We start from the raw sequence: 26,355 nt of genomic DNA, 5'->3' as shown, positions 1-26,355 counted from the left end.
AGTCAATAGTTAGCATGGCACACTGCCTCAAGCCACTCCCACATTCCATAGGTGATTAACACAGAAAAGAGAAGGAATCAAGCATCAAACAAATGTGCCATGCAAACCCATTCTTTAATTTTATTTACTTATTCATTTATTTATTTAGTTTATAGCACTCCTTTCTCACTGAGACTCAAGGCAGATTACAAAATACAGAAAGCAAAAGCAATACCATATCCTGACCTAGATGGCCCAGGGTGACCTGATGTGGTCAGATCTTGGAAGGTATGCAGGGTTAGTCCTGGTTATTACTTGGATGAGAGACCACCAAGGAAGTCCAGGGTTGCTACACAGAGGCAGGCAATGGCAAGCCACATTTTCTTGTCTCTTGCCTTGAAAACCCTACAGGGTCACTGTAAGTCAGCTATGATTTGATGGCACTTTCCACACACAGCAATATCATATAAAGAAACAGGAATACAACACAAGGAGACACGAATATTAGGTCTCATTCTGCACCATTTTATGGTTGAGCTGGAGCTCCTTCAGAACCCTGGAGACAGGGCACATGGCCAATGCCAATATAAAATATGTGTGTAAAGTACCATCAAGTTGCAGCCAATTTGTAGTGACCCCCGCAAGGGGCTTTCAAGTCAAGTGAGAAGCAGAGGTGGTTTTCCATTGCCTTCCTTTGCAGATTCTTCCTTGGTGGTCTCCCTTCCAAATACTGACCCTTTGTTTCTGAGATCTGTGAGTTCAGGCTATACTATGCCACCTTCCCTCCCAATATAAAATAGCTTGGAATAAAAACAGACTGCGTCCTCATGGCAATGCCTGTGGGGGCATAAAAGCAGTGCCAAAGCAGTACAAACATCACAGACACTCGCCAATATGTTCCCTGCCCTCTTGGCAACTACAATTGAAAATGCACTAACTATTGAAACAGCTACATTCACAGAAGGATGGATTGAATTATTTTCCCAGTGACAACATATTGTGTTTGTAGTGCTGGGAATTGTGTGTGTGAAGTACAATTGCCCTGTAACAGTAGCCACTTCCTTAATGGAAGGTGTCTGGACTTCCCACCAATAACTGAATAATGGCTGCTAATTTATCACACAGGGCTTACCCGACATATTTTAGTAATGACACCAGAAGGAATTATCCTTGTCCGGAGACCTGGCATGGTTGGGAAATTAATAATTTAAGCAGCTTGCTGTTAAATTATTAGTTTTGAATCCATGTTTTAATCGCATTGCAGTAATAAAACAATCACATTTTAATTGTGTTAAAAAGCCTGGGTTTCAGAAGATGCCAAGTATACTTCATTGGATTTTTTTTAAAAAACTGTGGGCTGTTAGTCAATGCTTTATAGAGCTGGCTGGGAAATGAACTCATTCTATTACAAGCACATGTTGACAGAGACAAGATTATAAAAAGATTCCTGCTGGATCAGACAAATGGTCCATCTACCCCAGTGGTCTCCAACCCTTGGGTCTGGACCCTCCTACTGAGTCACGAACCCCAACAGAGCTGCCATTTTTGATGGCTTTTGGAAGGACCTGTTACGCAGAGAACAAGGAGACCCTGCCACCTGCCCGTCTTTTCCAGCCCTGCCTAGATCACCGTCTCCTTAATGTCTGAAGCAACTCTGATCTAGGTCCCAAAGATCAAGCAGGTTGAAAATATGTTGCTGTGTCCTACCAAGCCATAACATTGGTCTCATCCAGCTTAATGCTGTTCGTCCTAACTGGCAGAAGGTCTCCAGGATCACAGGGAGAGAAAAGGCTTTCCTAAAGCCTTCTGCCTGAGATCCTTTTAGCTGGAAATGGAGTTAAACTGAGGACTTTCCAATATGATTTCTACCAATGACCCACAAATCTTCCCCCACTGGGAGGCCTTCAAGCCTACTTCAAGCGAATCCCAAAGAAAGCAAAGGATCTTGTATCTGAATCAATATGGTTCACAGTCTGTAGCAGAGGTGTTGAACTTATCTGTTACGAGAGCCGGATCTGACATAAATGTCACTTTGTTGGGCCAAGACATGTGTGCCATAAAATGTAATACCAGCTACCAGAGATATTTTGCCACTGACCATGACCCATACCCATCCTCAGCACAGCTCAGGGCCAAACCAGCCCTCCTCTGGGTTGGGCAATTGCTGGAGATCTGGGGGAAGTCCCATGGAGAGTGCCTGCATTTTGGGAAGGGAGGGTCCACAGCAGGGAGTATAATACCCTAATGTAAGCCAGTTTGGTGTAGTGGTTAAGTGTGCGGACTCTAATCTGGGAGAACCGGGTTTGATTCCCCACTCCTCCACTTGCACCTGGCTGGATGACCTTGGGTCAGTCACAAGCTCTGGCACAGCTGTCCTTGAAAAAGAACAGTCTGTGTCAGAGTTCTCTCAGCCCCACCCACCTCACAGGGTGTCTGTTGTGGGGAGGGGAAGGGAAAGGAGTTTGTAAGCCGCTCTGAGACTCCAAGTGAAGGGCGGGGTATAAATCCAATCTCTTCTTCTTCTTCTTCCAGTCCACATTTGGACTGGTTTCCCCCCCAGTTGCATTCAGGCTGGATAAGAGCACTGGATGGGCTGATTCCAGCCCCTGAGCCATATGTCTGACATGTCTGGTCCATAGCCTATATCATGGTTTGTATCCCCTTTGTTTCAAGGGAATTGCACTAAAAGCAAAGGATATAGTTCATATCAAGGTTCACGTTGTGTTTCAAATGCTTGCATCATGCATTTGTTTATGTATTAAAATTTAAATTTCGAAATACAATAAAACCCCATTATCCTCAACCCCCAGGAGTATGCCTGCATCTTAAAACCAAAAAAATCCCTCACATATAAAATGGCCTTACAGTGACCTCTTAAAAACCCCTTCTAAAGATGGTAGGGATGCCAGCCTCCAGGTGGGACCTAGGGATCCCCTGGAATTACTGTTCATCTCCAGACTATAGACATCAGTTCCCTTGGAGGAAATGGATGCTTGGGACTTCCAGTTGATGGCGGCACGCTAGCAGACTCACCTCCCAGACTGCCCGGGGGTGAAGCTGCGCTCCAGCCGAAGGAGCGCGTGTGCAGGCTCACTACTCTCCCAGGGACCCAGCTGAAGGGACCCTGGCCATGGAGCTTTTGAGAGGTTGCCTCTTCAACGGCATAATGCTGGAGAATTGAGGCACCTCTCTGCTCTGACAGTTCTTCGTGCTGAGAGACCGAATGGACTAAGTGACACTGACCGGGGCAAACGCAGGAGATCGATCATTAGAAATTGAGTGTAAACGAGGTCTGTGGACCAATTATGAACATGAGCTGTTTAAGCATTGATTAAAAAGAAAAGAAGCTCCCCACCCCACGGAACAGAAGATAAGGCGAGTGGGGGAGGGACGCCTCCCAAGTGCATAGACTTTAGAGCGATTGAGGGGGGTGAGCGGAAGTATAAATGGTTAAAACTGTTAAGGAGTACTTACCAAGGTGAGTGCGAGTGTTTAAGCGCATATTCAGAGACTTTCAAAAAGTTTGCAAAAGTAAACAAAGCGAAAAAGATGGCGGGGAAGAGGACGGAGAAAGAGAAATATCTGAAAGCGAAAGTAACTGAGAGCCCAAAACTGGAAGGAGCCAACGAGCCGGCAAAGACTTTGGAAGACTCCATGTGCCACCTGCTGGACCAAATGAATAATCTCAAAGAGCAGATGACATCAATGACCCAGTGTATCACCACTCAACAAAATCAGATAAGCGAGACACTGAAAATGATGAATCAAACAAATGAGAAGGTGAAAGAAGTGGACGCCACTACCCAAAAGGTGAAGAAGAAAGTACAAAAACTGGAAAAGAAGCAAGTTTCTACAGAAGAGTAGTTGCTACAATTACAAATGGAAAAGGCTAATATGATCCTTCGCTTTCAGGACATGCCAGAGACTAAGGGAGAGAATCTGAAGGAAATGATGAATGAAATACTGGCCCCAGTGACAGAGATGAAGGTCACCTTCAAAATTAAGGATAAAAAAGAAAAGATTGACTCTGTTCTGAAAGCGAGAGAATTTCTAAGAGTCCAGCTGGGAGGGCCAGAGGAGGAAGAAAAAGAAGGGGACAGCAAGTCCAGTGGCGAGCTGGACTCGGGTTCTTCCGGAGAGGACTCTCTGTCTGAGAAAGGGGAAGCAGACCCTAAAAGTCCTTATAAATTGCAGAAGAGTCTGGACAAGAAGTGAAGGCTGAAGGACTCTGAATTGTCCCTTTGAAAAATTTTGAATTGAGATGCTTTGGGGTATTTCCTTATATCAGTTAAATTTAAGATGTGGGAAAAGTTTGCAGAATATGTGACTCAGTTTGTAATGAGATTAATACAATTAAGACTAGACGTGTATTCAAGCTGATTAGAAGATCTCCTCTCTTGGGTTTTTAGTCAGTAGTGGGTATCTTTTCTTTATCCCTTAAATGTAGTCCCCTCCCTTATTTCTGTTATAGTTTGTAGTTTTAATAAAAATGCAATAAAAATTCCGCATTAGGGAGCAAAAAAAAAGAGAGAGAGAGAGAAAATGGATGCTTTGGAGGGTGGACGCTATGGCATTGTACCTCACTGAGGTCCCAGTCCTCCCCAGGGCCCACCCCCAAATCTCCAGGAGTTCCCCAACCTGGATCTGGCAACCTTACCCTCCCCCCATCCCCTGCTAGTGGCCAGGGGGGACCTGGCAACCCTAAAAGATGGTATCCCACTCACCTGATCAGGGAGTTCCTTCCACAAGGTGGAAGCTGCTATAGAAAAGGAATGGGTTCTAGTAGATGCCAAACTGGACAGAGGAACAACTAGAAGGTGGCAACCAGAAGACCATAATTGGCGCATTGAGATTTACAAGGGCTGGACGGTTGTTCACATATGTGGGTCCTAGCTCATAAATGTCTTTATATGATATATTGTGCATCATGTATAACTGGGTTTATATTAAGTGTTTGTATCATGTATCATGATCCATATCCTATAAGGTTCATCTCGTGGCTTGTATCAGCTTTGTAGCAAGTGAATCACATTGGAAGCCAAAAGACTTCTGCATCACAGTCCATATTCACATAATGTGTTCACATCATTGTATGTCGTATTTTCAATGTCTCATGTTCATACCAAGCGTGTATCATTGTTCGTATAATAAATCGGGTGTTTCTATCACGTACCATATGCTTGTATAAGGTTTTTATCAAATTTGCCTCATAGTTCATACCATGTATGAACCAATTAGTACTGAGTGTCCATACCATTTTGCTTATCATGTATCATGATTCCTATTTTATATCATCAGGTTCATATCATGGTTTGTATTGGCTTTGTCTCAAGTAAACCCTGCTTCAAAGGGAAGAGTCTTAATGCAGTGTGTGACACTATACCCAGCAACACGGCTGACCCTTCTTTGGCAGGTTACACTTCACCACAAGATGAGGTCCCCACCGCAGACATCTCTATAGCATGGACAACACCATAGGGGGGAGATTAATCAGAACTGTCAAGAGGCAATGTGTACCTATCGATTTTCCTTTTAAAAGACTTTATGTAATATGATCTGAATACAGATTTAATCCGCTCAATATTTATTATTATCCCCCATACACCTTGCACTATGAGTGCATTGATAAATGGGCAGGAAGGCTGTCTGGATCAAAGCTTTTTATGAATATTAAGTGCATCACTCAATGTCCTCTCTGGATATTATTTTAATTATTATCTACACTTAATGAATGAACGGTAGCCAATGACGCATAGTCAGAAGTGTAGGCCATGATCCAGCAAGAGAGATCCGTGAGCAGAAGAAGGTTTAGATGGACCAGCTAATGCAGGGGTCTCCAATATTGGTGCCCATGGGTTCCATGGTACCCAACAAGTGTTTTTATAAAATGGGTGGGGCCAGGTGGGGCTCTTGCCCAGCAGGGCTTCTGATTGGCCACTGGAGATCTGACTGGCTGAGCAGATTAAAATAATGTTGTTTCAGCAGCAGCTTCCACCACAGTGTTGGTTATATTCTCTCTCACTCCTCTGTCCCAGTGTATTTTCCCCCAACTACCCCTCTTCTCCCCTGCAATTGGGCTTCCTCTGTGTGGTTGGCTCCACCACCTGCAGCAGCCATTTTTGTGATTGCACCCACCATCCTGTGTCAAAATTCCAAAAGTGCCTACAGGCTCAAAAAGGTTGGGGACCCCTGAACTAATGCATTTGAGGCGCTCTATGAAATAACAGATGTTCCCTTCTTCATCTGAGCTAGGGGTGTCAAATTCATTTGTTACAAGGTCCAGATCTGACATAAATGTTATCTTATTGGGCCACGCCATGTGTGCCATAAAATGTAATGCCAGGTACTGGAGATATACATTTTATAAAGGATACTCAGACAGACTATAGATATATAAAATTAATCTTAACTGCTGTGGATAAATTTTGAGACAATAAAGGCTGAATGCAAGTAAACTAAGCTCCAGCAGGTTCCCACTTTGAAAGTTCACTTACCGATATTGCAGTACACATGGAAAGGGGCCGTGGCTCAGAACATATGCTGTTCATGTGCAAGGCCCCAGGTTCAATCCCCATCATCTCCAGTTAGAATATGTGGCTTAAGATGTTGGGAAAGACCATTCCCTGCTGAGATCCAAGAAGCAGCTGCCAGTCCAAGTAGAAATGTTAGCTGGACCTTCTGGTGGTGCCATGGTTTGGTGGTGGAACATCTGCTTTCCAGGTAGAAGGTTCCAGGTTCATACCCAGCCTTTCTAATTAAGGGGCTCACATAGCAGGTGAAGTGAGCGACCTTCACTTGAAACTCTGGAGAGTTGCTGCCAGTCGAAGAGAACAATACCAACCTCAGTGGACCAACAGTCTAACTCAGTATAAGGCAGGTTCATGTATTCACGCATACAATCTACTACCTAGTGGGAAAATGTATTTTTTTCCTGCTTGAAGATAAGTCAGATTTGTCCAGTGCTAATTGGCTGGCACTATCATCAATCCTAAAGCAAGTTCCCCCTTTCTTGGAGCAGTATTGTGCATTGTACTAACTGGCTGGCCCTTATGTCAGTCATAGGGCTGGCGCCGCTCCTTTCCTGTGGTTTCTAAAGTACAGCTTGAGAGTGAGTGCATATATAAATGATCAAACTAATTTTTAATCTGATCACTGTCCATGTTGCCATGTCACCCCTCCCTCCCTGTTTCAATCAGCTTTCACTTCAATCAGCTTTCTCTTCAGGGCCTTTGCAAAAGCAAGAGCAAAGGGCAGAAGAAGCTGAGCTCACACAGCAGCCAAAGGATCAATTTGTCTTGCTAAACTTAATTGTTCCACTCCAGCAAGGGAGACCTGAATACATAAATGGGCTTAGATGTGCACAGATGAAGGAGATAGATATCTGGGGAAGCATTAGCATCCTCATGGTCATCTGGACCTCTATTAAAGAACTGGATACATCTTTTCATGCAAACAGAAGCACGCATTCTCATCCTGTCTATGGTGTAGGGGAGGGGCTGTGGCTCAGTATTAGAACCTCTGCTTGGCACGCAGAAGGTCCCAGGTTCAATCCCCATCATCTCCAGTTACAAGGACCAGGCAAGAGGTGATGTGAAAGATCTCTGCCTGATATCCTGGAGACAAGCTGCCAATCTGAGTAGACAATACTGACCTTGATAGACCAAAGTTCTGATTCAGTATGAGGAAGCTCCATGTGTGTTCATGTGTGTTTGAGTTTCATTGTGTCTGACTAGGCTTCACACATTTAATCTTATTTAGTAAGCAGCCTGATTAGCCCAGACTAGCCTGATCTCACCAGATATCAGAAGCTAAACAGGGTTGGCCATGGTGAGTACTTGGATGGGAGACCTCCAACAAATACGAGAGTTACTATGCAAAGAAAAGCAATGACAAACCACCTCTATTCATCTCTTCCCTTGAAAATTCCATGAGGAGTTGACATGACTTTGTTGCAACTCAGCAGCTTATTATGATATTATTATTATTAATAATAACAACAACAGCAACAACAACAACAACAACAATAATAATAATTATTATTATTGAAATGTTCACATCCTGCATTTTCCCATAGCACAAGATGTCCAAAGCACCCACTGATCACCATTCTGTCCTGTTCTCTACCCACCCCCTTTTTTTTTTGCTGGATGAGCACTCTAGCAGGAAACATTAAATTCACCATAGGATGAAGCAGAGCTCACAGCTGGTCAACCAAGCATTAACTTTTTGGCAAACCTTGTAACAACCTGTCCTGGCAATCAACTATATTTGAACGAATCACATCAAAGGAATACTTCTGCAACCCAGTGCGAGAAGAGGACCTTCCCGCTAAGACTCTTTCAAAGCAAGGATTCACAGCTTCTAGGGCGCTTTCTAAAAAGATATCTCAGAGGCGGCTTCCGGTCGGGCTAAGGTGGAGGACTGACACACTTTCGCGATTGTGCGAAGTGAGCGACGGCCGCTTTTGACAGTTTGGGCAGTTTTTAGCCCAACGCATCGCTCCCCAGTGAGGGGGGGGGACAAGCAGGCAGCAGCGCCTAAGAGGGAGTGTGAGGTTGGCGTGATCCGGCTCCCGAAGGAGCCGTTTCATGCTTTGATCTCCTCCCCCGAAGAAGGCAAGTGCCAAGCAACTCTGCAGCGGCCGTTCGAGCCGGATTACCGGTTTAAGCTCTCTACCAGCCGACCTCTTGAAGATGGGCAACAACAGTAAGTGAAAAGAAGCAATGCGAAACCCGATTTGATCGTGCTAGATAACAATAAACGTGCCGCTTACCTGAACTGTGATAAGATAAAAATTGAAACAAGCGGTTGAGCGGGAAATGACCAAACATTCCCAGAAATCCGATTCCGGCAAAGAAAATAGTTGATTGAAGGCTTTAAAACAGTAAAAAAGAACATTGTTTAACATTCCTGCGGTGGGAATTGAGATATGTGCGCAGCCGAAAACCGAAACTGACGAACTGTATCGCGGGAGGAGCAGGCCGGTGTAACGAAAAAAATACTCCGAGGTGCTGGAACAGGAAGAGGAAGCCCTGAAAGAAGGGCTGAAGCCAACAGGAAGCCAACAGGAAGAGACTCGGAGCTACAAGAGAGCAGAACCGGAAGTGAGTGTATACGAACAGACGGGACCTGGAATACGGTAACCTGACCTACTCTATACCCGAATACCATAGAGAAGTTGCGCCCGACATTTTGAGGAGGACCTGACTTTAAATTTGACTTTAAACTTCTTTTAGAGGGTTTTTAAAAGCGAAAATAGAAGGGAATGGCTGATTGAAGGCTACCCTTTAGAAGAGACTGTTTGTTTGTGAATTTGCGCACCGCAGGAAAAGCACCAAAACGGAGACCAGAAGAGGACCGAAAAGAGCTGACTCTGATCCTGACGTTAAGCCAAAAGTGAGACCAAGAACTAATTCAACACCAACTAGGCTGACACCAACCCCCAAGATGTCAAAAGAGAGGGAGAAGGATAAGAAAGAGATGTATGCTGCCATGGAGGCAATGGAGAAAAGGATGCTGGAAGCAATACAAGCTATGGGAGAACAAAGTGAAAAAAGGATGGGGGAACAGATTGAAAAGCAACTGGAGGCACAAATGGCAAAGCAGACTCAGATTCATCTGAAACAACTTGAAGAGGTTCAGGAGAAGAACATAGCGGCAATTAAAGATTTGGTCACTACTGAGATAACTTCAATCAAGCAAGAAATAGAAGGAGTCAAAAAGGAGATTCAGGCTAATGCAACCAAAACTACGGAAGTGGAAGAGAAGATGCAACAAGTGGAAGAAAAACAGGATTCTTTGACTCAGCAATTTAGAAGATCAGAAACAATGATGGAGTTCAGAAGGATGCAAACCCATCTGAGATTCAGGGGCATTAAAGAGAAGGAAAATGAAGATATAAGAGATGAAATGATGAAGGCAATAACATCATATTTGGAAGAAGATGAAGGGACAATGGACTCTGATTTTGATTTGATATACAGAGTGAACTCCAGAATTGCAGAAAAGAAAAATTTACCAAGAGATGTTATTGTACAATTTGTAACAAGAACAACTACAGAAGATATTTTTAAGAAACAATTCACCGTCCCTTTTGAAATGGAAGGAAACAAGATTATGGTGATGAGAGAACTCCCCCGAGCAGTACTGCAAGACAGAAAAAGGTATAAGCCTTTGGTGGATAAACTGAGGACTTTGAATATTAGGTACAGATGGGAAATTCCACAAGGCTTATCCTTTACTTACAAAGGTGGGAGAGTCCAGATCAGGTCGGTGACGGATTTTTATAAATTTAAGGCGGACAATTCTGACGTCTTTGGAGAACTTTAAATTAAGAATCTACAATGGATTACAAATTGTTGTCATGGAACGTGAATGGATTAAATTCACCTAACAAGAGGAAAAGAATCAATTATTGGATACAAAAACAAAATTGTAACTTGATATGCTTGCAAGAAACTCATATTAGAAAACTGGATGCCAAATATTTAAAAAATGTTAAATTGGGATTAGAATTTTATTCCTCGGCCTTAAATAAGAAAAAAGGTGTGGTGATATATGTGAAAAAGGATTTACAACCTAAAGAAATTTTCAAAGATTTGGAAGGAAGATATGTGGGTGTGGAAGTGATGATTCAACAGAAAAAGACACTGGTGGTCAATATATACGCACCCAATGGAGCAAAAGAAAAGTTCTTTAAGGACTTAACTGAACACCTACAAGGACAAACTTATGATCAAGTTATTTTGGCCGGAGACTTTAATGGAACTATAGATCGGCTGGATAGACAATCACAAAAAGGCAACGAAATTAGTGGAAAATTGCCAAAGAACTTTTTTGAACTAGTCAAACAGGAAAAACTAGAAGATGTGTGGAGGAAATGGAACCCAACGCAGAAAGATTTTACTTTTTATTCCAATAGACATTGCTCTTTTTCCAGAATTGATATGATTTGGATGTCAGAAGAATTGTCAATGAAAACACAAAAAATAGAAATCCTGCCTAGATGTAACTCGGATCACAACCCTGTTTTGTGGACCTCTACTGAAAGGAATAAATCCTTTCTTTGGAGAATAAATGAAGATTTGTTGGATAAAAAAGGTGTTATGGAAATGTTAAAAGAAGAAACAAAACAATATTTCCAACAAAATCTGAATAAAGAGACTTCAATACAGGTAGTGTGGGACGCTTACAAAGCTGTGATGAGAGGGATTCTCATCTCACAAAATGTGAAGCAAAAGAAGGAAAAACTTCAAAGGCAAGTGGAAGTATTGGAACAAATAGCCCAAAAAGAAAAAGAACTGAAGAAGAAACCGGGGAAAAAGAAGATTATTAGAGAACTACAGTTGCTGAAAGAACAGCTGAATGATTTTTTGAACCAAGAGCTTTATTGGAATTTAAAGAAGTTACAACAGAAATCTTTTGAAGGGGCGAATAAACCGGGGAAATATCTAGCTTGGCAACTCAAAGCAAGAAAAGAAAGAAGAATGATAACCAAAATTATAGAAGAAGGAAAAGAATTCGTTGACCCTAATGGTATAAAGAGAAGTTTCTTCAAGTATTATGCTAAATTGTTTCAAGCAAATAGAATTGATCTTGAGAAGATTGAAAGATATTTAGAAGAGATTCCACTATCCAAAATAAGCAAAGAGTTTAAAGATTTACTAAATGGGCCAATCCAAACAGAGGAAGTGAGGAAGGCAATTGAAGAAGCGAAGTTGGGGAAGGCGCCAGGGCCGGACGGATTTACCGCGAAGTTTTATAAAAAAATGAAAGAGGAACTTGTCCCGGCCCTGGAAGCTTTATCCAACGACATACGGATGTGCAAGAAAGTGCCAGACTCATGGAAAGAGGCAATCATTTCATTGATACCAAAGGAAGGCCAAGAACTAACGAATGTAAAGAACTACAGGCCAATTTCTCTCCTAAATAATGACTATAAGATCTTTGCAAAAATTATTGCAGAAAGAGTGAAAAACTACTTACAAACAGTGATTTCAGAAGATCAAGCGGGCTTTCTGCCAAAAAGACAAATTCGAGATAATGTAAGAATAGTAATGGACGCAGTGGAATACTATGAAAAGCACCCTGAAAAAGAGGTAACTTTTTTGTTTGTGGATGCGGAAAAAGCATTTGACAATCTTAATTGGAAGTTTATGTTACAGATGATGGAAAAAATTGATACGGGACAACAGTTCAGAAATTGTATTGAAGCTATCTATTCGGAACAAAGAGCTACACTGAATGTAAATAAAGAATTGACCGATAGCTTCAAGGTACAGAAAGGTACTCGGCAGGGTTGTCCCTTGTCACCGCTATTGTTCATTTGGGTGTTGGAGGTACTTTTACAAAAAATACAACAAGATCAAGAGATTAAGGGTTTGACACATAAAGGTTTTAAATATAAATACCGTGCTTTTGCAGATGACGTAATGTTTATTGTGGAAAACCCGACGGAAGAGTTACCGTTACTATTTCAAAAAATAAAAGATTTTGGAGAATTGGCAGGATTTTATGTAAACAAGAATAAAACGAAGCTTATTTGCAAAAATATGACGAAACAAAAACAAGTGGAACTACAAAATTTGGTACAATGTGAAGTGGTAAAGAAGACGAAATACTTAGGCATTGAGTTAACTGCAAAGAATATAGACTTATATAAGAACAATTATGAAAAACTATGGGCTAAGTTAACCCAAGACTTTAAGAAATGGGACAAAATGAACTTGTCACTGATGGGAAGAATTTCAGTTATAAAAATGAATGTCCTACCACGTTTGATGTTCCTGTTCCAAACAATACCAATACTTAGTAAGACAGATTTGCTGCAAAGGTGGCAACAAGAACTATCAAAGTTTGTTTGGGCAGGCAAGAAACCGAGAATTAAGATGAAAATACTTTGTGATGCCAAGGACAGAGGTGGACTACAGCTACCAAATCTCAGATTATATTATGAAGCGGTTTGTATGACCTGGTTGAAGCAATGGGTGAAATTAGAAAATGATAAGCTATTGGGGTTAGAAGGTCATGATTGTAGATTTGGTTGGCATGCATATTTATGGTATGACAAAACAAAAATGGATAGCTTTTTTAAGCATCATGTGGTAAGAAAAGCATTATTTGTGGTATGGATGAGATATAAAAAATATTTTGGTGATGTAAGGCCACTTTGGATTGTACCAGTGGAAGTGTTAACATCTTACTCAAGACGTAGAGACAAAGATTGGTTGCTGTATAAAGACATAATAAAAAAAGAGGGAACAGAATGGGTAATGAAAAAGCAGAATGAAATTGAATATGAATATGAATGGTTGAAATACATGCAGATCTCTGACCTTTTTAGGTCAGACAAAAGAAATTATGGTTTTAGAGAGGAAAAAAATGAAATGGAAAAGGTATGGGAGAGTGGAGGGGGAAAAGATATCTCTAAAATGTATAAAGTGTTGTTAAAATGGTATACAGAAGATGAGACTGTGAAAGAGCAAATGTTAAAATGGGCAATAAATATGAATAAGGAAATTGACATAGAAACCTGGGAATATTTGTGGAAAAATGCTATTAAAATATCACCCTGTACCAATGTTAGAGAGAATTGTTACAAAATGATGTATAGGTGGTATATGACCCCAAAGAAAATTGCAAATATGAACCAGAATATGTCAAATAAATGTTGGAAATGTAAAAAACATGAGGGCTCATTTTACCATATGTGGTGGACTTGTGAAAAAGCTACACTCTTTTGGACAAAAGTCCACAAAGAAATGCAAAAAATACTTAAGTGCTCTTTCAAGAAAGCGCCTGAAATTCTGCTTTTGGGACTAAAAATGGAAGAAGTTAACTCGACTAAAAGGACTTTATTCTGGTACCTTATTACAACAGCGAGGATGATTTATGCACAATTTTGGAAGACTGAGAAAGTACCAGAAATCGAAGACTGGATACAAAAAGTTCTGTTCATGGCAGAAATGGATAAAATTACAAAGAAGTTGAATAATCAAGAAGACAACGTGTTTTTTCAAGAATGGAATGACTTTAAAATATATCTGGAAAAGAACTGGGATGTAAAACAAAACTTAATATGTTTAGATCAATATTAAGTCAAATGATGTTATCTTGTGGTTGGATGATAACAAATGATGTGTTAATGATATAATGAAATTTGTAAGAAGGGGGAGAAGCATTGCGGGAAGCCACTGGAGGGAGGGGAGGAAGGGAATGAGGTAAACAATGGACTGAATGATTTAATCTTATATGTTATGTTCCTAAGAAAATAAAAATTTGTTTACCAAAAAAAAATAAAAAGATATCTCAGAGGAGTGCATAATGCGCATAATGCACCGTCTATGAACATCTTCAAAAGAAAAGCTCTTTGTCAAGGAAAAAAGCCCTGTACTAGAAAATCAGTTTTTTGGGCAGCCACAGCGTGCAGGGGGAAGAAATGTATAGGCATGTGTTTGGGACTCTCCCCCCCCCCCCCCTTTAACGAAAGCCCTTTCTTATTTTCCTCCACTCTTTTCCCGACATGCGGCCGGATTCCTGCAAGGGTGTACTTGAAAGCCTCGGCGCAGGCAGTATCTGAGGCTTTTGCATACATGTTCAAGTCATTATGAGACAAACTAGAATGACTGTACCGAGTCATTAAGCCCACAGCACCCCTTGGAGGCTGGTGAGTATTATCTGCATCTTTCAAAGAAGCGAATTGCGCACAGTGGGATGGAACGGAATTTTTCCCCTTTAAGCCCAGTTTGCTGTAATTTAGGAAGCAATGCATCCTGGGCAGAAGTACTCTGCACAGCAATTGGACCAGAGATGTCACAACGGGAGCAGGCAGGTGCTGAGCTTCCTTTGCAAAACCTGTTCTTCCCCTCCACATGTTTAAAATGCAGGTAGAACTCTTTAGGGATTAGTCATGATGGCAAAGGAATTGGAGATGCCAGTCCTTTCACAAGCAGTAAGGAGCCAGTTGGCCATGGAGGTGAGAGCAGGAATGTGAAAAAGGACGATTCCTTGGGATTCTTTGTCCGCATTTTCACACTGATTTGTATTCATAGACATGGCTAATCCATTTATAAAGACACCTAATCCTCCACTGTTAGCTGGAATTGTAAAGTACATCCTACATTAAAGCTAACCCAGACTCACTGTTAGCAGTTGAGTGAGCAAGAAGAGGGACAGGGTCAGTTTTGTTGACCAAACAGCAGGGTGCATTAAGAATTCCTAGGGTCTGCAAGAGCCAGATTCCGTTCCCCACTTCGCCATGAAGCTCACTGCAGGACCTTAGGCCTGCCTGCTCCCTCCCTCCCTCTCTCTCTGCCTAACCTACCTAATAAGGCTGCTGTGAGGATAAAATGGGGGAGGGTAAATGACACTGTTCTGTACTTCTAGGAGGAAAGGCAGGATACAAATGCATTTGATAAGCTTCCTATTTCAGGTCCACAGCTTCTCTGGTTAAATGTTTAGGGGGCTGGGCTGCTGTCACTGAGGTTCGTTTTCCCTCACTCCCCCAAGTATCCTCCCATGAACACAACTGAGGGCTAGCCCAAGCTATGCAGATAGTCCAGTGCTGCATTATACCAAAGACTGCATAAGGATCTGTCTCAGGCTGGTAGGGCTAGTAGGCATTAAAACAATTTAAAACTGCAGCCTCATGTACTTATCAGTATTTCTTACCAGAAGTGACAAAGAGTATCTCCAGAATCACTGGAAACTCTATGGTTTTGTCATAGATTTTCTGGCAATTCCTAGAGCTACCATTTGTCACTTTCAGTAAGAACTTCTACTAAGTACAAAAGGCTGCATTATATATATATATATTTTCTGTGATACTGCGCCCCTGCTAATTGCGAGGCACTGCCTGGCAACCCTACTTAGGAAATTCCTGGAGTGATGGTGCCTGGGGAGGGCAGAGGTTGGAAAGCAGAGGGAGCTCAACAAGGATGTGATGCTATAGAACTTGCCCTTGACAGCTGTTCTCTGTAGCCTAGAGATCGGCTTTAATTCTTGGAGAACTCCAGGCCCTGCCTTGATGTATTCCAGGGACATGAAGCCCAGAGAAGGAAAGTTGGATAGAGTGGATCATTTACCTTTGAAATGGAGACAGTGTGTGAGATTCCTGATCTGTGTTCCTGTCTAATTTGGGAAGTCTTGTACATTGTCCCTGTGCACAGCCCCAAACTGTGCCACTTCCTAAACTTCAGCAAAAAAACAAATGGAAAAGCCCAACCTCTTTGCAGAGTTTTCAGGAATCACAAAATGTTTCTCATCGGGTCAGGAGAAATGTGCAGACATACAACCAGCAGGGAATTTATCTCCAGTGAGCAGAAAGGGCAGTGCCTTAGATCTTTCCAAGCTGTTCTTGGCAAATGCGGTCGCTGATTAGTAGAGAAGCCAACGGGCCGGGCCTTTGGCAGCTCCCCCCATGGAATGTAACTGTGTTCCTGTTGAACACTGAGCAGAAACAGTGGGGTCTGGATTTATACTTCACATTGTTAATTAACCTTTGGGAAGCCAGCACGCATGTCTCTGAACACATGCTTACTCAACTGTCTTTAACATACCAAAACAGGCTGTTTGTTTTTTGACCCATTTCTTGACTGATGTGGGTTTCAAGACATTTAACACCTGTTAATGAAAAAATTCAGATCATTCACTCTGTTAAAATTCTTGAGATCACATATTCTGCCCAGGTTCTGCTTGAAGACCTCCAACTACCCACCCAGGTTACTGGTTCCATTGTCAAACTGTGCTTACAATTAGGAAGTTTCACCTAATGTTCAACCAGAATTTACTGTCCTTTAACTTAAAACCCATTAGGGTGGTTCTTGCCTTCTGGAGCAGTAGAGAACATCTTTAAATCTTTAAAGCTCTCTATGATCGGGGGTCTATCCAGGGCTGACATCAGCATATGTCAAGGTGGGGAAGCTGCTGAGGACCACAACTTCCAGCAGGGCCCGCTGCTACTGGTCCCCCAGCTCAAGCTGGTGCCCTGCCACCTGGCTGTCCTTGCTGTCAGCAGCACCACCAGAGAAGTAAAGGTAAAGGTTTCCCTTGCTTGAAAGCTAGTTGAATCCGACTAGGGGGCCAAAGAACCAGCGCTGTCCAAAGACGTTTCCGTGGTCATGTGGCCAGCATGACTAAATGCCAAGGTGCACGGAACGCTGTTACCTTCCCACCAAAGCAGTACCTATTTATCTACTTGAAATGTCTTGCTTTAGAACTGCTAGGTTGGCACCACCGCCACTACCAGAGAAGGAGCATACAACTGGTGCATGTGGCTGGAACATGGGTACTGGGAGGGTTCGTGGGGAAGGATACACTGGTGGGCTGAAGAGGAGGGCCACACAGGGTTAGGGTTGCCAACTCCCAGTAAGAAAACTCCTGGAGATTGGGATCAAGCACGGGGAGGGCAAGGTTTGGGGAGGGAAGGGACCTCCTCAGCAGGGTATAATGTCATAGAGTCCCCTGTGAGGTGAAGCACCCTAATTTCCCCTCATGAGTTAACAGGAATATTAGAAGGCCTAGTCCATCTCGCAGGTGCTCATGATCTTTGTGTCTCTCCAGTTACCATTCTTATCTCTTTCAAGGCCGGACTTAAGAATGTGGTGATTGGTTAATAATGAGAACATATGCTTAGTTGTGTAACTAGATGGGAGGCGGGAATTAGGAGCAGTGGCCAACATCCACTGGAAAGTTCCTCAGAAGAACCCTGATTGTACCAGAGGAACCACCTAGGGTTGCTAGGGCCTGCCTCCTCCCCAGCGGGGGACTTGGGGAGGCGTTCCCGGAGGGGGAGAAACATCCCCAATGTGATGACGTCACTTCTGCTTGCATTTGCTGCTTGGATTTCAGGCCCCCCTGCTTGGATTTCAGGCCCCCCTCCCAAAAGCATTTAAAGGGTCCCTTTAAATGCTTTTGGACACTGGGGACACTGAGCATCTGAATGGCCGCTTCAGATTCAGGCACATGTGGCCCCTGCTCTCCAAAAGCATTTAAAGGGACCCTTTAAATGCTTTTGGAAGAGTGGGAGCCCACGTGCCTGAATCCCAAGCAGCAAATTTGCCGCCTGAAGTGCAGGCATGCAGCCAGCGGCTACCCCTCTCGTGTCAGATTTAAAGGGCCGTCCAGCTGATCGGTGGGCCATGTGCTCCTGCTGATCAGCTGGAGAGCCCTTTAAATCTGGCAGGAGGGGAGGGAGAAGGGTGGCTGTGGTGGCTGCTCTTGGGGTGGGGCTTCCCCACCAGCCAGCTGGCTGCTGGCAAGCAGGAACGAACGAGATCAAGGGACCCCCCACCTGGGGACTGGCATCCCTAGAACCACCTGATCCCATAGGGTAGAAAGCTATAATAAGGTCAGAGACAGTCAAGCTAACGCCATGCTAGTATGCTTTGAAATGTTATGCTTCATCATGATGGACTGCAACGAATGGAATGCTTTTATGCTACTGATTGGATTTCATGCTGCAAGATTTGTCAACTAATGCTCAGGTATACAATGTATTAGATAGAAAAGTTAGCTTCTTTGTTTGCTTGTTGCTCAGCAATAAAGATTGTACTGTGTAGTGAATTCTTTTAACTGTTTGAGAAACCTTTATATATATTTTTAAAAGGTCTGGTTTTCTTGTGTGCATCCAACCTCAAGGACCCACAGCTCTGGAAAATTGTTCAAGGGTTCCACACAGGAGACGAGGGGAAATAACCAAGGGGGGACCCACTCTCCAAAGCATCCGCTCTCCAAAGCAGCCATTTCTCCAGGGCAAGTGTTCTCTGTAGATCAGTTGTAATTCCAGGAAATCTCCAAGCCCAGCCTGGAAGCTGGCAAAGCAACACAGGGAAATGAGCAGGTGGGCAGGAAAGGGTGCAATGAGGGTTGCAGCAGGTAGGGGGCCTCCAGCAACCTCTGCTCAAGCCTCCCCCCCCCCACCTGGAACGGTCCCCTGGGCCTATGTACTTGAAGAGCCACCTCTTCTGGTATCCTCACATGCACCTCCATAGATCTGCTGATTAATCCTTCTTAATTTTACTATGTTTCTGAGAAGTCTGGTGGGGAATATGGACCTCTGGCTTTCTCAGTTGCTGCCCCAGCAGTTTTGGAACTGTCTGCCAGAGGCTGTGTGAATCAACCCCCCTCCTCGTTTGTTTCCCAGGGATTACGTAAAAACCTGATTATTTCAGAGGGCCGTCTTTTAAAGAACTGCTGATGGTCAAATTGAATTAGACAATCAACACTTTATCTGAATTGGATTTTTAAATCTGTGGGTGATGGTGTGGGCGTGAACTTATTATACAATTGGGATGCTTTTTCTTTTCTTTTTACTAACTGTGTATGTGTTTATTTTTAGACCATGGCATTGTTTTTCGGTTTTGCAGTTAGCTGTCACGAGCTGCTGGGAAACGTGCAATGGAAATGTTTTACATCGGCAAATAAACCCAAAGAATACTGCACACAACAGACAATGTTCAGCCTTCAGGGGCGTTCTTTGTAGGGCTGCCAACTCCAAGTTAGGAAATTCCTGGAGATTTGGGGGTGGAGCCTGTGGAGGGTGGGGTTTGGTGAGGGGAGGGAGGGGGGTATCATGCCATGGAGTCCACCCTCCAAAGCAGCCATTTTCTCTGGAATAATTGAGCTCATTAGGGAAAGCAGTTGTAATTTCAGGAGAATCACCCTAGTGATTCTGGGGGCCCATCTAGGGATCCCAGGCTCCAGATAGGACCTGGGGATCCCCTAGAATTAGAGCTCATCTCCAGACCACAGAGATCAGTTCTCCTGGAGAAAATTAATGCTTTAGAGGGTGGACTCTATGGCATTGTACCCCACTGAGGTCCCTGTTCTCCCCAGGCTTCATCTCTGAATCTCCAGGAGTTCCCAAACCTGAATCTGGCAACTCTACCCCCCCCCCCATCTCCTGTCGGTAGCCAGAGGGGACTGGCAACCCTATGGATGCTTCTTCTACACTTATATCCCACTTTTCTCCTTTTCTCACAATACAAGAACTCGTGGGCACTCAATGCAATTGCCGAGCAGCCAGGTTAGAACAGATAAAAGGAAGTACTTCTTCACCCAAAGAGTGATTAATACATGGAATTCACTGCCACAGGAGGTGGTGGCAGCTACAAGCATGGACGGCTTCAAGAGGGAATTAGATAAACACATGGAGCAGAGATCCATCAGTGGCTATTAGCCACAAGGTATAGATAGGAACTCTGGGGAATTGATGCTCTGTATTCTTGGTGCTTGGGGGGGGGGGGGCAACAGTGGGAGGGCTTCCAGTGTCCTGGCCTCACTGCTGGACCTCCTGAGGGCACCTGGTATTTTTAGCCACTGTGTGACAGAGTGTTGGACTGGATGGGCCACTGGTCTGATCCAACATTGGCTTCTCTTATGTTCTTAACCTGGACCTGGCCATCCTACCCCCCACCCACCCACTGCCAGTGATCAGGGGGGACCTAGCAACCATACCCCATGCAAATCGTGAGGACAGGGCCCCAAAATCCCTGCATGGGGAACAGGGCATGGTCAGGCAGCAAGGTAGCATGAACTAGGAGGCGGAGCCTCCTCCACCCAAACACCCCACAGCTGTTTGCCCACCACTTGCCTTCTGCAAGGGCCAGCATAGTGTTGCCAACCTCCAGGTGGTGGCTGAAGATCTGCCAGAACTACAAGTGATCTCCAGACTATGGAGGTCAATTCCCCTGGAGAAAATGGCTGCTTTGCCAGGAAGACCCCATGGCATCATACCCTGCTGAAGTCTCTCCTCTCCCCAAACCTCTCCATCTGCAGGCCCGACCTCCTAAATTTCCAGGAATTTCCCAACAAGAAGTTGGCAACTCTAGCCTAGCTAGATTCTTTGTAACTCTGTATTCCTCAGGAACTTGTTTGATTGTGTGCATGTATCTGATTTGTGTATATGTGATTTATATATTTCTAAGTAAAAGACAAAGGAGCTGCGGTGGCTCAAGTGGTTAAGACGCTGAACTGCAGGCTGTGGAAGGTCAGTAGTTCAGCAGTTTGAGACCCGGGTGCCGCAAGACAGGGTGAGCTCCCGTCTCTAGCTCCAGCTCCTGCCTACCTTGCAGTTCGAAAGCAAGAAATTGCAAGTAGATAAATAGGTACCACTTCGGTGGGAAGGTAACAGCGTTCCGTGCGCCTTGGTGTTTAGTCATGCCGGCCACATGACCACAGAAACGTCTTCAGACAGTGCTGGCTCTTCGGCTTTGAAATGGAGATGAGCACCGCAACCCTAGAGTCGGATTCGACTGGCTTTCGAGCAAGGGAACCTTTACCTTTACTTGGTAAAAGTAAAAGACAGATTGTTTGGGAACATACCAGCCTCGACTCTCTCACTGACAAAACCTTGGGGTGGATTGGACCTTGGTATACACGGGCAAGAATCCAGAATAAATTTAATTTGCCAATTGCTGTAGATAAAGCAATTCGGCTAACAGATGCCTGCCTGCTTCCATTACCCTCTGGCTTTGCTGCCTGGTGATTTGGAGGGCGCATTCATCTGGAGCTGATACAAGCGTGATGTAGTGCCTGGCTGCTTCCTGTCTTCCCTCTGATGAGCACAGTGGTCAGTGTCACAGTTGGATGCTGTGTAGGGGCTGTCCTTTGGAACAGGATCCCGGAATTATTAAATACTACCTAGCTGCTTCCTGTTCATCCTCTGGCCTTGTTGATAGCAATTGGTAACACAGGCATAGGGAGAGCTTTCATCTGGACCTGAACCCAGTCACAATGAAGGGTTGCCTGGCTGCTTTCTGTCTTCCCGCTAATGAGCTCAGCAATTGGAAGCTGGAGATAGGGGGTCTATCAGCCGGATCCAAACATGTTGGATGCTTCATCTGTACCCTGTGACCTTGGTGATGGTAGCTGGTGGGTGGCAGCACTCATCTGGGTCCGATGACCTAGGCATAGGGTTGCCAACTCCTGCTTGGGAAATTGCTGGAGATTTGGAGGTGCTGCCTGGGGAAGGTGGAGTTGGGGGAGATAAAGCTCAGCTGGGATCTGATGCCACAGAGTTTCCCTCTAACACTGCCATTTTGCCCAGGGAAACTGATCTCTGCAGTCTGTATCCCACCTGGATATTGGTAACCCGTAACCAGGCATGATGTAGGGCAGGGGTCCCCAACCTTTTGGAGCCTGCGGGTGCCTTTGGAATTCTGGTACAGCATGGTGGGCGCAGGCACAAAATGACTACCACAAAATGGCTGCTGCAGGAGGTGGAGCCCACGACAAAATGGCTACCCCATCTTATTTTCAGTCACATGGTGGAGATTTTTGTGCCGCAGAGGCAGCTGCTGCCAAAGCAACATTTTTAACCCCCACCAGGCCATGCCCACATTCTACAAACATTTGGCGGGCATGTTGGGGAGCCCCGATGCACCGCCAACTGGCTGCTTCCTTCCTTCCCCAGCAGCAGCTGCAGCTCTAATTTCAGTGCATGGGATTAGACAGCCACCCAAGGGCCTGAAAAACACTAAACCTACCCCAGGTTTTCCACCTAATGGCCCCGAGGCACCTTTTGAGAGAGGCCTATCGCAAGAGAATTGAGCAATCTTTTGGCTCAAGAAGAAAGGCTGTGAGTAGTTTGCTGGTAGGTCCAGGTGCCTGAGGAGGTGAGCAATTGCAGTGCTTGAAGAAGCAGGATTGTGACTAACGAGTCACATGTCAAAGCCCAATTGATCAAAGGGGAGAATTTCCCCCTTCTGGGTTGTCTGCTTTTCCAGCCAGCGTTTCACCCCAGGGGGATTCAGTCTCTTCAAAGGCTGATGTTACATGCTGGTACAGCCAAATCTTTCTCGTATAGTTTTTTTTTTTTAATTACCCTTGCCAAGAATTTCTGAAATCTTCACAGGCTGCTTCCTCTGTGATCTGCCCTCTCCTCCACACCTGGGAGATGGCAGAGTGAAAATGCTCTACCAGGCATTCTTCTGTTCCATTTAGAAGCCAGCTGGGGGAAGAAATAATGTTTTTTAAGGGATAAAACACACACACACCATAAACCAAATAATGGGTTTCAACAGGGGTCGTTTCGTAGAAAAAGAGCTAGGGGAACTCATTAGCATAACTCATTAGCATATGCCACACCCCCTGACATCACCAGAAGTGTGTCATAAGGCCACACCCCCTGACATCACCGGAAGTGTGTCATAAGGCCACACACCCCACCCCCAACGGTCCCGGCCGCCACTGCCGGCCTTGCAGCTCCACTGCCGAGCCCCATCAGGGGCCCGGCGGTGGACCTGCAAGGCTGGCGGGCGTGCAAGGAAGCCCCACGAAGGCCCTCCCTGGCCCCAGGCAGGCAGGGGTGGGGAGAGGCAGGGAGGAAGCAACTTACCCTCCCTCTTCTCCTGCCTCCTCCTGGCTGAATGTGGGCCGGAAGCGGGGTGGCCGGAAGCAGTGGGTGGGGCTTCGTCATGTGCCCCCCCCGTACCTACCCCGGGGGAACTGCGATCCCCCGCGATCCCCCCCAAAATGACCTCTGGGTTTCAATGTGTTTAGCTCTGCATAGGATCAGGCTACAAGGCTGCAATCCTGTGTATGCTGACCTAGGATAAGGGCTGGCGCCAGAGGCTGGCAAAATCAGGCAGCTGCCAAGCCCCAAGGAAATCGGGAAGGTCTGCTTCTGTCCAGCACAAGCATGTTCACCGTCTGTCTGGATAATGGGAGTGATAGCCAACAGAGAAAGGGCCTTCTTCGTTGTGACATCGAAACTCTGGAACTCCCTCCCCAGGCAGATTCATCCCTCTCCTTTTATAGTTGTCTTCTGCCAGTGGGGGAAAATTTGTAAAAATTTTGATTGGCATTCTCATTGGTCCTCCCCATTTCTGAGCCACGGTGGCTCAGAGGTTAAGACGCTGAAGCTGCAGACTGGAAGGTCTGTAGTTTGGCAGTTCGAGACCCTAGTGCTGTGTGACAGAGTGAGCTCCTGTCTCTGGCCCCAGCTCCTGCCAACCTAGCAGTTTGAAAGCAAGAAATTGCAAGTAGATAAATAGGTACCGCTTCGGTGGGAAGGTAACAGTGTTCTGTACACCTCAGTGTTTAGTCATGATGGCCACATGACTACGGAAACGTCTTTGGACAGAGCTGGCTCTTCAGCTTGGAAATGGAGACGAGCACCGCCCTCTAGAGTCGGATTCGACTGGCTTTTGAGCAAGGGAAACCTTTACTTTTTACCTTTATTTATTTTTAGAAAGCCAGTGGGGTGTAGTGTTGAAGTGTCAGACTAGGATCTGGGGGACCTGGTTCAAATCCCCACTTGTGCCATGAAAGCTTGCTGGGCTGGGCCAGTCACACACTCTCAGCCTAACCGACCTCACAAGGTTGTTGTGATGATAAATGGAGAAGAGGAGAAAGTTGTAAGCCACTTTGGGGCTCCATTGGGGAGAAAAGCAGGGTATTGTTATGTATGGAATGGAATGAATGTATATAGAGTTTGAGTCTGATGTAAGGTATTGAAAACCAACCTATCAAAACCAGGGAAGTTCTGGAGGGAAGCAAACTGATTGGTCTTTATTTACAATATCTGATTGGATGTTATCTGACATGTTATCTTGCCAAGCCCGGACTGTTTAAAAAGGAGCCTGTTGCTCTGATGTTTGTCTTGTTCTGTTCTTCTGAATTTGTTGAATAAAGCTGTTATCACTGTTCACCTGCTGCCTCGAGTCTCGTATTCAACAATTGGAGACGAGGATGGGATTCTAGAGCGGGTAGGCAGCCCCGCTGAACAAACGGCAGAACAGCGGATGACCGAGAAGCCCCTGAGGAACCCAGGGCAGAAGAACGAGACCCGGGTGATCAAGCAGCTGCAGCACTTATACCAGTGCCTGCACCCCGAACGGTGATGGCCGTCAACCCGCGGTTCAAAACATTTGAACCAGACCTTGAGGACTGGGACTCCTACCTTGTGTCATGCCTGCCCCTGATGAAGCACCTGACAGCCAGGAGCACGTGGAGTTGGCACCACAAGAAACACCCCCCCTACTTCCCTATAGGCTATATACAATAGCCGAGAGTCCCATAGGCTCTCGGCTGCGGACCTGGGGTGTGCCTCATGCAATGCTGCCAGCACCCGTTCCCGGAGTGGTGTGGGGATCACTACTCTCCCCCCCACATCACACAACCTTTGTGTGAGGAAAGTTCATTTTTGCGGGAGGCATAGGCTGTGAACTCTGGCCCCACAGCTGCCACCGGCCACCCCCTTCCCACCCAGTCCAAGACGCGGCAGAGGATCGGGTCCCGGGCGGTGCGACGGGCCACCTGTCCCACGTGGACCAGCTGGTCGGGCAGGGTTTCCAGAAGTGCAATCAGGTGGGCCGGAGCCGAGTCTGGATCCGTAGCGGGCAGAGGAAGGCGGCTCAAGGCGTCAGCATGCCCCATCGCTTTCCCGGGCCGGTGGTGGAGCGAATAGTTGTAGCCCGCCAGGAAGACGGACCACCGGATCACTCTCGGCGAGGTCATCTGGGGGGTCTGGCAGTTCGGGGCGAGCAGACCCAGGAGTGGCTTGTGGTCCGTTAAGACCATGAAGGGCTGGCCGTAGAGGTAGTGGTGAAATTTTTTCACCCTGGCCACTATCGCAAGCGCCTCCTTATCGATTTGCGCGTAGTTGCGCTCGGCTGCTGACAAGGTTCAGGAGTAGTAGGCCACTGGGACCTCCCGACCGTCAGGCAGCTTGTGCCCCAAGACCGCCCCGACCCCGTACGGAGAGGCATCGCAAGCCAGGACCACTGGCAGATCTTCGTCGAAGTGGGCGAGGACCAAGTTAGAGACGAGGAGTTCCTTTACCGCTTGGAACGCCGCGGCTTGAGTCGGTCCCCAGAACCATGGCGCACCCTTGTCCAGAAGCCGATGGAGGGGCTTCGCTACGGCAGCTTTTAAGGGGAGAAAGGAATGGTAGAAATTTAATAGGCCTAAGAAGGCCTGTAGTTCCGTTTTAGATGTGGGAGCCGGGGCATTCGAGATCGCAGCTGTCTTCTCTGCCGTGGGGTGGATTCCCTGGGTGTCCACTGCGAACCCCAGGAACTCCACCTTGGGGACCCCAAGGAGGCATTTTTCTCGCTTCACCCGCAGCCCAGCCTGATCGAAACGTTGGAGCACGGTCCGGAGGCGGTCGGCGAAGGAGGCGGCGTCGGGTGCGGCAATCAACACATCATCTAAAAAGGGCTGCACTCCCGGGATACCTTTTAGGAGAGAGTCCATTAAAGATTGAAAAATCCCTGGCGCCACGGAAACCCCGAACTGGAGCCGGTGGACCCTGAAAGCCCCCTTATGAGTGGCAATAGTCTGGGCTTCTGCCGTGGCGGCGTCCACCGGCAACTGCTGGTAGGCCTGCGCCAAGATGCGAGCCCCGCCTAGCGCTGCCAGCACGTGGCTGACCAC

This window comes from Gekko japonicus, unplaced genomic scaffold (genome assembly GCF_001447785.1).
Source record: "Gekko japonicus isolate JY-2015 unplaced genomic scaffold, Gekko_japonicus_V1.1 scaffold344, whole genome shotgun sequence".
In the NCBI taxonomy this organism is placed as follows: domain Eukaryota; kingdom Metazoa; phylum Chordata; class Lepidosauria; order Squamata; family Gekkonidae; genus Gekko; species Gekko japonicus.
This window is presented reverse-complemented; position numbering follows the sequence as displayed.